The sequence below is a fragment of the Opisthocomus hoazin genome, chromosome 3 (assembly GCF_030867145.1).
Source record: "Opisthocomus hoazin isolate bOpiHoa1 chromosome 3, bOpiHoa1.hap1, whole genome shotgun sequence".
Lineage (NCBI taxonomy): Eukaryota > Metazoa > Chordata > Aves > Opisthocomiformes > Opisthocomidae > Opisthocomus > Opisthocomus hoazin.
The window spans coordinates 83,648,341-83,662,458 of NC_134416.1; the positions used below are offsets into that span (position 1 = coordinate 83,648,341).

The 14,118-nt window shown below is 38.0% G+C and overlaps 1 protein-coding gene across 11 annotated transcripts in view; it reads right to left on the bottom strand.

Annotated features, from left to right (window-relative positions):
• SEMA5A (semaphorin 5A) overlaps positions 1 to 14,118 on the bottom strand; it is a 446,528-nt gene that overhangs the window by 274,215 nt on the left and 158,195 nt on the right. The window lies entirely within an intron of this gene.

The window sequence follows — 14,118 nt, forward strand, 5'->3', positions numbered from 1 at the left end:
GATCATTTGAGAGGCCAGCTACAGGTAAGAGTGATTGTGTTGGGCTGTGTAATACCAGATGCAAGGTACAACACGCTGCCCTGACTGCAGATTTAGCAGCTGTAAATAACTTCAGATGGTCTCCGGGCTTTGCTCAGCTCTCAGCAGACCACGTCTCAGCCCAGAATCTTGAATGACTGCACCCAGGATCTGCACAATCATTTGCAGATCTTTGTGAAGATGTGCATCTGGAGAGTCTCGACCACCTGTTCTGTAAGAGTTTTGGCTGAAAATTACGCATACCAGCCTGGTAAACACAGCGTTAGCCTTTCTCCTTCAATCTGCTCATCGTACACTTACACTGCCTCCAACCTGCTCTGGCACTCTATGATCGGCTTCTCTGTCACAGTGATCGCGTGGGTTTTGTCTCTCACGTGTCTTCATGTTGGCTGGCTTCCAGAGATACTCTAGTTTTGTGACCATTTTGTGGCCATTTTTAAAGGGCTGCTTTTCGTGCAATGTATTCAGCCAGACCAGATGTTCTCAAAGAAACTACTGGGTTTAATCCTCTTTTCTCCTCAGACTTTATCTTCCAGTACTCCATTTTCAGGGCTACACTAACTAAAGCTCTTTCATCTATCTGACTCTGATTTGCTACATAAACTAGATTCAATCTGTGCATTTTTTGGAAAAAGTTACCTCCAAGCTTTCTGGTACTTTCCCTTCAGAGGGCTATTCAGAAGCAGCAGCGAATTTATGCATGGTTGCTTCTCCCAGCAAGGACTCCAAGATCCTTTCTGTTATGTTCTGCGCTGCACATATACCTGCTGTTCTGGATAAGTCTGGTAAATATTACCTCTTCACAGATAAAAACAAATAATACATTTTTACTTACTTCTTGCAGCAAACAAGGAACTTTCCCTTCTGTGATCTCCCTGACTCCATCTGCAAGGTGCATTTGCCCTAGCATGGCTGTGTTCTCAGGCTAAAAGACACATCTTCTTTCCTGATACACAAGGGTGATTTGCAGAGACAGGTCTTCCATAGCACCGCACTGTCCATGAGTTGTGTACATCGCATCAACTCTAAAATGCATTTACAGAACCTCAGTCTGATCGGATTCTTTCACACTAATTAATTATTTTCCTTTGTTACATCCTGTGTAGTTATGCTTCTCTGCAACTTACAAGTCCCAGTGAGAATGCACTTTCTAGAAACCATCTTTTCATCATGCTACCCATTACTTGATCACAGATATTAATGAAGTTTGGCCATCTTGGTGACGACTACACAAATATTTGTTCAACGTTTGCCTGGGTAGATTTATCATTCCTTATTCCCTTATGTTAATGTGCACCTACATTAAAATGTAATTGTACAATGAATAACTTCCCACATTTTATACATAATTTTATAGAAATTAGCATGACTTGATTCTTTTTTTCCTCTCTGATTAAAAATGAAAGCAGTTCTTCCTTTTGTGTCTCATAGACAGATGCGAAGCAGAAAAAACAATGAAACTACAAATTTTAGTGAAATAATATTCTTGGTTTACACAGCACACCTGCTTTTGTAGATTATTTGGACGTGATTTTTCATGCAACAGTTCCCAAGCTTCAACTTCCCTTCTCAACATCCTTTACTGGATAGCTGGAGTATTGAAAAAGTGTATAATCTGAATACAACTTAAAGAGAAACATGACAGCAGTTGATTCTTACCTGATCAACTTATTTTAAAATAATATTCTTGTTGCTCTTCCCATCCCTCACATTATTGAACTCCACGTGTGCCTTGGATTTCCTCATCCCACCCCTGCCTGCTTGAGCAGTGTCTGTGTATTCCTCCTGGGTCACCTGTCCCTGCTCCCACCACTTCCATGCTCGCTTTTTATGCCTAGGTTTAGCTGGGAGCTCCTTGTGCATCAATGCAGGTCTCCTGATGCCTTTGCTTCGCTGCCTGTTCACCCATATGGACCACATTATGCTAAAAAAGAAAGTCAGCTTATGAAGGATTTTGTCTCCATACACATTAGCATGTGAAATTCCCCACTCAGCTTTTATTCATCAATATATATGCAGGGTTTTGTTGAGTACAACTCATTCAGCTTAATTTTCTCACGCTGAGTAGCACAATATTCTACAAGTAACACTACTGACAGCCATGTGAGAAAAGATGGTGGAATCATGCCTGGAGCAGTCTTCACAAATACACGATGACATATTTTTCATCTTCCAGGAACTTACAGCATTATTGTTTCTTCAGAGCTGTCCTGACGTATTATAAAAGCTTCATTAATAAATCCTAGTCTAAGTAAGAAAAAATTCCATTGCAAAAGGTTTTGTGTGTGCTTGACAGCATAAAACTTTGATTCAGAGATTTTTTTCTCTTTTTTGTTAATTGCCCAGGTATTTAGACAAAATGGTATGCAAAATTCTACTGGAGTACCAAAAATAACCATGCATTTGAGAGTCAGAAAAATTCTCACTGAGGAAGCTTTCACCTCATCGATGGAAATTAAAATGTGTGCAAAAGTCTGAACATTCATGCAGATGAGCTTCCACAGTTCCACCTCCCTCAAAGTCTCTCCTCTCACTAGATCCTGGTTTCATCTCCTAATAACAGGGCAGGAAAAAAAGGAGCAGTTTGACCTTTCACCTTTTCAGCTCCCCGAGATGAGCGTGAGGAGGCACAGAACCATTGCCCAGAACTGTCAAAGTATCTAGGCAAAGACTCAAGAGCTTGTGGGCCTAAGGCTATAGCCCTTATAAGCAGCATTTCCACTGACAGAGATCTTAAAAGCAACGGTATGCACAAATATTGGGCAGCTACTGCATTTTCCACTCAATGTGGCTTCAGAATGAGTGCATTCTCTCTCTCATATTTAAATGTAACTAACAGAAACCAATGTGAAGTGCAAGTACCAGACAGAGCATTTAATTCAAAATGCTCAATTTAAAAGCTCTGAAAGTCATAAAAATATAACAGCATAAATTTATATTTTTTTCCAAAACAGTGGAGAACAGTGATTCAACTTCCCCCCCCCCCCCCAATATTTACTAACAATTTATCTCCACAGTGTTTTCAAAATTCTGAAAAATCATAATCACCTTAGGTTTCATTTAGAGGCTAAACCATTAAGGAACTGAATCACATATCACATAAAAATGGTCAATGCCACAATGAAGCTGTTATGTAATTAATAATTTGCAGAAAAATGTTTTTCTTCTGTACCAGCTACTGATTGTTCCTAGAGTTGATTTCCATAATGTTGCTTTATTTTGGGTACTCACATAAATATAGAATTCTGATATTTCTGAAGTCTTTCACTTGTCTTTTAACAAAGCTAACTGAATCAGTCAATTTAAAACCTAAACCAAAACAGAAAAGTTTGGGGGCTGACTATTTCTGATTACTACAATAATAGCTATAGCCTGGGAAAAAGACTAATAGATTTTCATCAAGGAAGTAATTTTAAAACTGAACGTATGCACAACTGCAGGTAGAAATATTAACCTCTAATCAAAACCCCATTTGTATTAACTTGTTTTTTTTGAATCATATTCCTGTCATTACTTATATCAAGCTAAATTACCATATCTCAAGATATATGAACAGGCCCAAGTCCAGACCCTACTGTTTCTGATTTCCCATAATGATGTAATGAGCTGTTCTTTTTATTTTGGCATTTTGTTCAGGTATTTGGAAAATCAGTATACCAACCGCCATCACATCATCTTAGAATTATTTTACAGATTTGGAGAAGAAAATAAACAGTTTTCCAGGGACTAGAGCAAATGTGAAATTCACAAGTACTCACCAGAGAAGCTGGTATTAAAATCAGAAAAAAAAAAAAAAAAAAAGAAAAATTAAAAAAGGAAAAGAACCCCAAACATACAGCATATGAACCTACAACACGATTAATTCTGTAATAAACCAGCCCACATTCAGTCAGCAATGAAACCTTGCTTAAGGATGCACATAGCGGTCTCACAGTCTTCAACTTTGTACTGCTATTTCAGTTTAGAAACCATGACAGAAAGAGCTTAACATAAATTTTGGACGTTACTTACTTGCAACAGAAGCCTGCTGCGTATAGGTGGCATAGAAAAAAAGCCTTATTGTCAAATTCCATACAGATGCCTAACTCAAAAAAGGGGTGGCATTTATGCTTCCCTGTACTCTCAGCATTCCTCCTCAGTGGGATTAGACAGCTCAGAACTCGGATGTCGGCGGATCCTGCGCTTGGGTATATAGCTAGCCCCACACACCAGACAGAGAGGCTAAGCACCTGACCTTGGACTCCAATTTCCATTCTGGGGGCAGACACCTAAAAATGCTGTGATGAGGCAGGCAGGTCTAGACCACACAGACCAAGTATAATTCTCAAATGCTCATTATATTGAATTGTTCTCTAAAGGCCATAATCTTACCCATAAAGCAATTAAGTGAAATAACATAGCTGTTTATGATGTTGGTACATTACTGAAATAAATCATGTTTTCAGTTTGCCTGTCTTCCAAATAAATCCAAAATAACAGCTGAACCAAAAATTTTATATAGAAATCTCATATATATGCCTAGCACCAGATATTTCAAAGCACGTCTAGTTTTCAGTTTTAATAAATAAAATTATTTCCGTATTTTGACATGATTTGTCGCTCCCAGACTTGACAACAGAAGCATCATATTGTGGTACCATCTGGGATGGGTAAAACAATACATGCCAAGAAAGAAGAGAATGTGTACTAAAAACAGGGGAAGGAAAAGGCAGTAGAAAAATAAGGATAGGCAAAATGAAGGCAAAAGGTGTCCCAAAAGACTGGATAAGCCTATCAGAATAAAACTCAAAACAACTTTCATCCTCTATTCTTGACTCAGGCCAGGACTAGCTTTCTATGCTATCACTAAGCAGCTTCTCAAACATTTAGGAGTGACAATCCACATTTTACATTGGACTCAGTAGTGTTGATTGGGCAAGTAACACGCTGGAAGAGGCACAGACCCTCCCTTTGTGCCCCGAACCATTTAGGCAAGCTGGACCTTCCCTCCTATGCACACCTGCATGGGTTCCTCACCCACCAGTGTTCTTGTTGCAGGTTCCTCAGACCTTTCCTTTTCCTTAGGTTATAGCAACAAGTGTCCACTTTTCTCACCTTCAGTGCAGTTGACTTGTTTCCTTGAATATTTCAGAATCCTGCTTCTCCTTAATCACAGTAGCAATAAACTAGTCTCCTGACCTTGAAAAAATTTCTACCTCTTCCCTACGGATGAAGGGAACAGAACTTTTGGGGTTACGGCAACAGCCAGTTCTTCCTACAGTTCAGCAGCTGGGTGCATCCTTTAACGGCACTGTGTCAAAGGCTCCTTAGAGCTCAGTGTCGAGATGTGTATCTTAAATTTTTCTGCCTAGTGATGAGGGGATACGAGGCTGCTCCACGATTTTCTCTTACTCTAAGTTTAAATGTTGGGTTTTTTAATTTCATGGGTCAACAAACAATAGCAGGGGATGCTACAGACCACAGAGTTGCCCTTATGCTAGGTTACTGATGACAGCTAACATACAAATATAAGCGGAACTCACGTCTTATATGTAGAATTACCTGAAAGAATCTATGTCCTTTAGCCTAGCAGAACAGTCGAACGGATCTCTGCAGTACTGAAAAACACAATCCTCTCTGTGACTGAGATGATGTGTCTTTAAGCTTACTCTTTGAATACGCATGGCATACAAACTGTGGTTGAACTCAAATTAGTTGTTACAGGCCAGAATGATAAAGTTCCATATCAGTGTCTGTAAGCAAAAATTGATAATCATGGTTGCAAATACTGTATTACAGATATAATCTCGTTCAAAGTATACTGCATACTCCATCGCTTTTCTAGCACTGCAGCATCTAGGTGGCAAAGAGCTGAAACTCTACATCAGCAACGGCTTGTGGCAGACTCCCTGAGGGCAAGACAGTGTAAGAACAAAGACAGTCTGCTTTCAGTCTATCTATTAGTATTTTCTGCTTTCATTTTCTGTATAGTCTGCTAACATTCCTGCACTTTTCCAGTATGGAGGCTACATAGAAAGAGACTGATTCTCAAAGGAGAGCCCGTGTCCCTCCATAAGTATTGCCCTGTTGTCACAGAATACTGCTTTTAATTTACCCAGAATTAGCTGAGGTATACCATGGTCCTATACAGTCCAGATATTTGGACAGCAGCAGCCTGATTTCTTTTCAAACAGATGCTACTCGGTGATTACTGCTGTGCAGCTGTATCGGTATACCCCGTTTGTGAAAATGTAAACATGAGTGACACCTTAGGCAAAGATGTTTCCACAATTACTTTTAGTGCATGTAATGCAGTCTGGTTGACCACCACACATATCAGGAAAAATTATCAGAAAGGGACAAATTATACCACTATAAAATCCACATCAGCTGTTGCATGAATAACTGCTGTAAAATGTACACATGTATCTTTTGATATCACCTCTATTTCTCATGAGAACAAATGCACTCAATGTTATATATTTAGGTGATCCAGGCTTCCACTTCATCTTAGAAACAAAACACAAATGTTTAATATCTAAAGAAAAGAAGAGCTTTACTCCAGTGGAAGTGAAAAATTTTAGTACCTATTTTTCTTCCTTACTGTGAAACCAGAACAGAAAATTACTGTAAACACACAAGAAATGCAGCCTAACAAGCAGAGGTAAGAAAGAAAAAATAGACATAAAAAAGCTAAGTTTCTCTAGCTAAATGGACATGTTCAGACTTATTTGTCCAGAAATGCACTTGCACTTGCATTTCAGTAATGGCACAAAACAATGACAGATACAGCAAACAAATGAAAAATGACAGCATCTCTGCCTGGCTTTCTTTTTCTTCTCTTTTCCTCCGTCTCCCAAAATACTAACACGTACTGATAAGCCAAAGTAGCAGCAAAGCCCTGCCAATTTGCCAATATTCTTTTGCTTCTCTTAGACTCTTTCTAAAATTACTTGACAAATATCAGCTGTACTGAAGGGTAGGCAATTACAAATTCTGGAGACTAAAACCTTACAATTATGTAGAAGCTGAGTGTAAGTGAATAACAAGCAGAGATGAGCAGAAGAGGAGTCATACATCCAACTGTCTGTCTCATATGTCCTCTATGCAGTTTTGTAATTGGGGTCTGCATATGAACTCAGAATATCACACACAAAAAGCCTCAAACAAATAGACAATATATGTAACTACACCTATGCAGGTGAAAAATCCCATGCACAGAAAGAATATTCTGAATGAAGAGTGAATCAGTACTTGGCCAAATATGAAAAAGATGGTTTCAGACTAGTAGCCATCTTCTGCATCAACACGTAGGTAAAGCTACAAACACCAGATGTTTGAGCAGCAAAAATTTTTTTTAACAGAAAGGGAGCACTGTCTGCTGGTAATTGATTTCCCCACAAATACACTACAGAGTGAAGGTCAGCATTTGTGTGATCTAACATGTTTTATCTAGCTTGAGGGAGCACCTTTCAGCTGCTTGCAAAAAAGGTCATTTGGGTAAACATTAGACGCATGTGAAATTATGCACTGCTAGCCGAATTCATCCTTCTCCGGCTTCAATCAAATTATAAGTTTGGTCAGAAACTACTGTACTGCAAGCAGAAAAACAACATGAAAATACTAGTGGTGTCACAGAAGAAGAACTGGAACGGACCTAAAAACAGCCACCAAGTCCGTCTTTACCTGCCACAAAGGACTAGGCCTGGCTTCATAAATACTTCTTAACTCTTCTTTAAATTCCGAATAGTCAAATTTAATTATTTGTGGACTTGTTGTATAATAAAATCCAACAGTCTGCCATCAGAAAAGTATCAACAAGAGGAAGAGGCACTGTACAGAACTGGCACTGTGATACGCAGATGTATTGTGCTTGGTCTTTTTTCTTTTTTTTTTTTTTCTGTTTTAAACTCTGCTTTCAGCACCACCTTATACAGAAGGTAAGAGTTCAAATACCTCCTCAAGTTTTTCTCATCCCTATCACCCAAGCAAAAGTTTGCAACTGCTCTATCACCCTTTGGTCACTCTGCAACTTGCTCACCTCAGTCTTCTTTGGAGAAGATTTATGAGCATTGGATGCTTCCAAGCTTTCAAGGAACTTGGAACAGCATCAAAAGTAACACTAACTTATCTGCCCTGATTCTCCATTTTTCATTCACATATCCCAGACACAAACACAAAGGGCCCAAGCAGAAATAATGCTTTGGTGGCCGATGCTCCCTTCACATAAAGAAGGGGAAAAAACGTCTGTAATAAGGAGGAATACTCCTCTATTCCCCTCATACTTAAGTAGATATCAGGCACAGGGGGACCCAATGAGAGGGTTATTTTAATTTGTTTTGTTTCTTCACACACACACCCCCTCCCCACCCCACCCCCGTCCTTAGGGACTGAAATAGATTGTTAAATCTCAGTCTACTTTGCATTTCAATATTGTCAACCTACAGGTGTCACAAGTTAAGGACATCCCTAGGTTAGTTTCCTTATCCCTTCAAGTGTGAAATCAGAGAATGTTTTTCTTGCATCTCCCTTTCTGCACAGGTGGCTTCAACCCAAAATAAAATTATGATTGATTAGGATTCTTTCATGTATTTCACAAATAACACATCTATTACATAACTAGTGACTGTAAGTAATATTCAACACACACAAAAAAAAGACTGCAATACAGTGAATGAAAGTTTTAGAAAAAGCATCACGCTGCCTTTTAAGGAGTGCTGTTTATTCGGCAACTCTACGAATTAAGGAGATAAAAATATTAAAGCTTAGCTTCCTTACCTTTATCTCTAAAGTTGTTCTTGATTATAACTGAAGATTTTTAATACCAGCATAAATTACAGATTTAATGATGACTTCTCGCAAGTTCATTTTGTTCATAGCAAAAGGAACCCCAGGGCATTGTCCCGAAAATGAACTCTAAGGTGATACTGAGTGATATGCGCCTCTATTGGAACACCATTCTCTCTAGACTGGGCCAAATAACACCATAGCCAAAATGACAAACTAAGGCTATGAAAGCCTCTCACAAAAGACATAATATGATCTCAGTTTACACTAACAACAAGCAATTGCTATTTCCAAAATGGGATTATAACCCTGGTAAATATTTGAGGGTTGTTAAAAAATTATGTTCTGTATTACAATTAACATAAAAATTTATAAAAGTGTTTCAGGTTATACATATGAATTTATTTGTAAAAAAATCTCAATCGTGAAGTCAGATTCCCTCTTCATTTAACCTAGACAAACATAAAGTATATATTGAAAGTATATTACAATTTATTGAACTCATTGTGAAGCCTACATTCTAGCCATTAATGACTTCTATAGAAGTGAACTATCATATGTAAGAGGTGTTTCAGACACTCTTGACACATGGAAACACCAGAAAGAATTTCCTTTGGTAAAATTCATTCTCCAAAGTAACTCCTTTTCTTGAAAATTCATAGATCCAATCTTGTCTTTACTTTCTTGAATGCCTCGTTAATGGGGGTGTCTGTATACATATATTATACAAACACATCTATATCTATCTATCTATCTATGTCTCTATATATACAAAACCCACAAAACTCAAGATTACAAAACTTAAAGTTGAATAAAACACATAAAAAAGAACCTCCAATCTTCTTAGCCTGCATAAAGAATTTAATTTGAATCTTGTGGTAAACTAGGGGCTAAAATTGCTTCTAAAACCAGACTTTCAGGTATGTGTATTTCTAACTGAACAATGTGCAGATTCAGCATGCAAATAAAATCTCAGGAGACCTATGTAAGTACAGGAGCAGGTGGAATAGGCTCATACTTAACCTTCTGTGCATTTCAAACTGAAAATAGGGTTTATAGATGGAAGATTCAGATGAGAAAGGCAAACTCCAGCATGTGTCCTGTAAATGCCTTAACAATCTGAGTTCGTAAAGAAGTTCATCCTATGGATGAAGAAAAGATGCATCCATTCTACCAGGTTTCTGAACCGCTTACACACACGCTGGCTTGTAAAAATGTTCATGGCAATTGCAGCATAAGCACTTTTACAATCCAGCACGTACTAGCTTTTCACTCTTTGCAGATACATCAGCAGCTTTGTCATGTAGGTAGACATAAAGAAATGTTTGAATTTAGAACCTCTCCTTTCAAATAATTTAGGAAAAAAAGAAAAGAAAAGGTGAAAAATAGACATTTGATAGAGCCATCTGCTACATCATGTGAAAGACCCACTATTAATTCTGACATTGGCTAGATATCTTTTTTAAAATCATTTTTTAAAACCAGTCTATTCCCTTAAACGCTACTATTCAGATTTCTGGTTTTATATTTTAAAACATATGAAAGAGTTTTAGGAAATCCAGCTTTCATCTTTGCCAAAGTTTTTTATGGATTATTCTTCTGTTACTCGAGGTGAGCAGTAACAAAGCAAAACTCGCCAAACAAAACCATGCAGAGTCAGGCCTTCGATGTCTGCCAGCCTACCATACAGCAGTCAGAGGTATAAAACACTTGTCCTTCTTACAACCACAGCCCAATGAGTCCTCCTTTCCTAATCTGTAATCGCTATGCACGCATTGTTCCAACAGTCAGCTTCACACAATTTGACTTTCAGGCTTCTCTGGCAAGAGCTTAAAAGGCTTTCACTCGTTTTAGTCTTCTTTATTCTGCTACACAAAGAAAATTGCTGAGAGACATCAAATACTGGTTTGCTACAGACGCGATCATATGAAACTTGCTTACTCAAACAACAGGCTTTTCCTCTAAAGCATGGAGCACAGAACCATGACGTGTGGGATGACAACTTTGATGGACCCACAAAGGGCAATGATATTTCACTGCACAGTCATAGCTCATGTTTAGATAAACATCCTGTTTGATGCAATCCAGTAGCACTCTAACCCTCACTTCTACAAGGGATTAACTTTCACTAAACCGACGGAAGCGGTATCCTGTTAATACACGAGTGTCTGTTCTGCATTTCTTTCGTGAGAACTTCCATTGCAAATGGCTGTCTGGTTTTGTGGCTCTTTTTTAAAGGAAGGTTATCTTGTGTTTCAAACCTATTTTCCCAGTGTACACTTGTAGAAAACAGGGCATATTTTGGGCCAGAGTATTTTTGCAAAAGTTTGCAAACAAGGAGTCATCATTTTACTTTATTCCTTTTTAGAGAGTTTTCCTATTACAAAATAATATCTGATAATATTGCAATGTCTGATGATATTCCAAAACAATTATTTATAAAACATTTTTTAAAAAACATAAGAAAATTTGTAAATAGAAGATTTGCAAAGATGCTTTTGCTATAACTAAATTATTTTTACTGTTCCAATTTGTTACATGTAACTTGAAGCCTTTTATCTTCATAATAGCAGTGCGTGGACAAACTAACGACACATTCCAACAGACGCTTAAGCATGACAGATGAGGAAATTCGTTTATACGAAAATAACTGAAGTGCATCAATGATCAAGATTAAGTTTTAGATATTCCCTTTATTTTCCAGATAGAAACGTACTGTAAGAAAGATCAAACTGTGAATCTTTATTAAAAAAAAAAAAAAATCAAAGCATCAATGTAAAGAAAATAAACTGTTATAACAGTCTAACTGAAAACTGTAGAAAAGGAGGATGCAAATTGTAACAATCATCCTTGCTTCCATACTGGAAGTATCTGCTGTGCATGAGGAAGAATCAGCAATTTTCCTCCTTCAGACACACAACAGCAAAGATAAAGCTTGAGCAATTTGCTAAAATCATTAAACAACAGGTGTATAGGTTGTCTTGTTTCTAGCCCTTTTGGACTGTTATAGAGCTACACTGGAAGCTTCTTACAGCTAGCATTTCACCGTGTGCCTTTTCTTCCAGACACGAAAACATAGTTTATTGTTATTGCAAAACATCTGCATGTTTTAACAAAGGTTGGTTCATGCAAAGAAATCAAAGTGAGCAACATAAGTAGAAGAATTAAATTGGGGTTTTACATTAATTATTATTATGACAATAACTGTGTGAAGAAAAAAAACCAAACGCTAAAAGTCCTTCTGTCCGTACTCAAAGTGTCAGTGTTCAGTCCCTCAGCAAACAAATGCTGACACGTACAGTATTAACAAGTTAAGCCACAGTATGCATTATTTCTTCTGTGAAATTCAATCATTCTGTCTTGCGAGGATTTCATATAACTTCCTTTGCTTCTCAGTTTTGTTCTTATCTCCCTCAACCACAATAGAGTTTCAGGTTTGAAAGATCTGGACCTTCAAAATACCGTAATTTTTAATTGTTAACTTGGTAAACTTCCTATCTTCTAATCCTACTCAAAAAGTCTGTTTCACCACATGAGAATGAGAGAAACTTCACATGCCCCGAAGTTTCAGAAATTGAAGTTTGCTTCAATTATACCTGAGGTAATCCTATACAACATGTTGGGATGACTGAGATCGCAGCTAGGATTCTGTCCTTCCAACAAAAATTACCTGAAAGTTCTGTACATCTTGGCAAATCATCTGCTAGATACACTCTCAGCTCTGGGTGGGTTTAGTGTTGGTAGCTGGTAAGTTCAGATTCCAAGTTTCCACAGGAATGGCTACTGTCTCTTTCATTACTAAAGCTTTCACACTTTCCTGCGTCAGACAGAGGCTCTCTTCGTGCCTTAACATTTCCCAACAAGGCTGCGAGGAGTTGTGGGTCTTCATGGCTGAAGACTTGCAAGAAGAGTTCAGACAAGCGACCACCAGTAAGCACAGCAGCACTGACCACTGATCCTGCCCTGGGGTACCTGGAGGGGCTAAATGGCCTCTCGAGAACCCTCTCAAACCTACTTTTGTAAGATCAGTGACTAGCTTTCATACTTTCACACCAGATTACAAGATGACCTGAGAGTGTTGTGTAATGAGTTTGGGAGTCCTAAACAATACACCTTGCACCCTAGTTTACTTGCATCAAAAGCAAGGCTTCAGCCACTTTCCAGCTGATTTGGAGCTGCCATAACTGGCACATCCAAGGAAGCACATCTTTTGTCCTGGGGCACTCTAACAGAACCAGAAGGGAAGCAGACGGGAAGAGGAGGTAGAGAAGATCTGTGAAGAACAAATGTGAAGGAGTCATAACAGCAGGCTTGAAAATAAAGAAAAAAACTTGGAATACTTGGAGTAGGGGTAGCAAAGAGATGGTGGTGAAAGAAAAAAACCCACATACTTTGGTTTTGATTTAGAAATATAGTGTCCCTAAACAGTTGTGGAAAAAGGTTTGAAGATATAGAGGCAAACCAGTGGTGCTACAGTACTGAAGATGAAGTAAGAAACTTTACCAAGAGTCAGCTCAAGAAGATTGTCTGTTTAAAAGTTTCCACACATTCACAAGACCAAAACCTAGTAACCTGGTGTAACATCAACAGTATGATTTCTGTCCTCATTTTATATATTTCTGCTGATTGGGGTGAGAGGGTGTTTGTTCGAGTCAGTCAGCACAACTACAAATCTCTGTAATCTACAGATTTCTCCCTCATTAGTGACTTCAGCCTACTGATACTTATCCTACCAGAGGAAAGCTGTGAACTTCAATCTATGAATTAGTAAAAATAAACTACAACAGCACTATCAGAGACCTCTGAGTGCAGTCTCTCAACAAGAATCTTCATAACCCAAATTATCTTCAATTATACCTGATATTGATATAATTGAACAGAATATTGAGTATGCCACATACCGGGAAAGTAGACTGTCTGAATTCTGGATATTAAAAGTGCTTGGTGCATCACAGCCTTAAGCGTTAGCAACAAAATCAAATATTTATCAATACTGAAACTTTGGTTAATTATAAATCAACTTCAGATCTTGTTTCTAGTAGTCTGAGAAAGTAAAGGAAGCCTGCAAGCCTAATTAAAGCACACACACAGTGTTCTAGGAATCACAGGGACTGCCTTACCTGAACGCATTTCACTTTTCCATATTCAAATGTAGAGTATTACTTTGTGAAATAATAGGCATGGTACTGAATCTAAAGCTAGTTAATTTTAAATTGCATATATGAAAATATTATGAAAAAACATGTATTTCTATATCATTATGATTTTCTATTTCCACACCTTAGCCAGTTAGCTAACTTAATTAAAGTTACT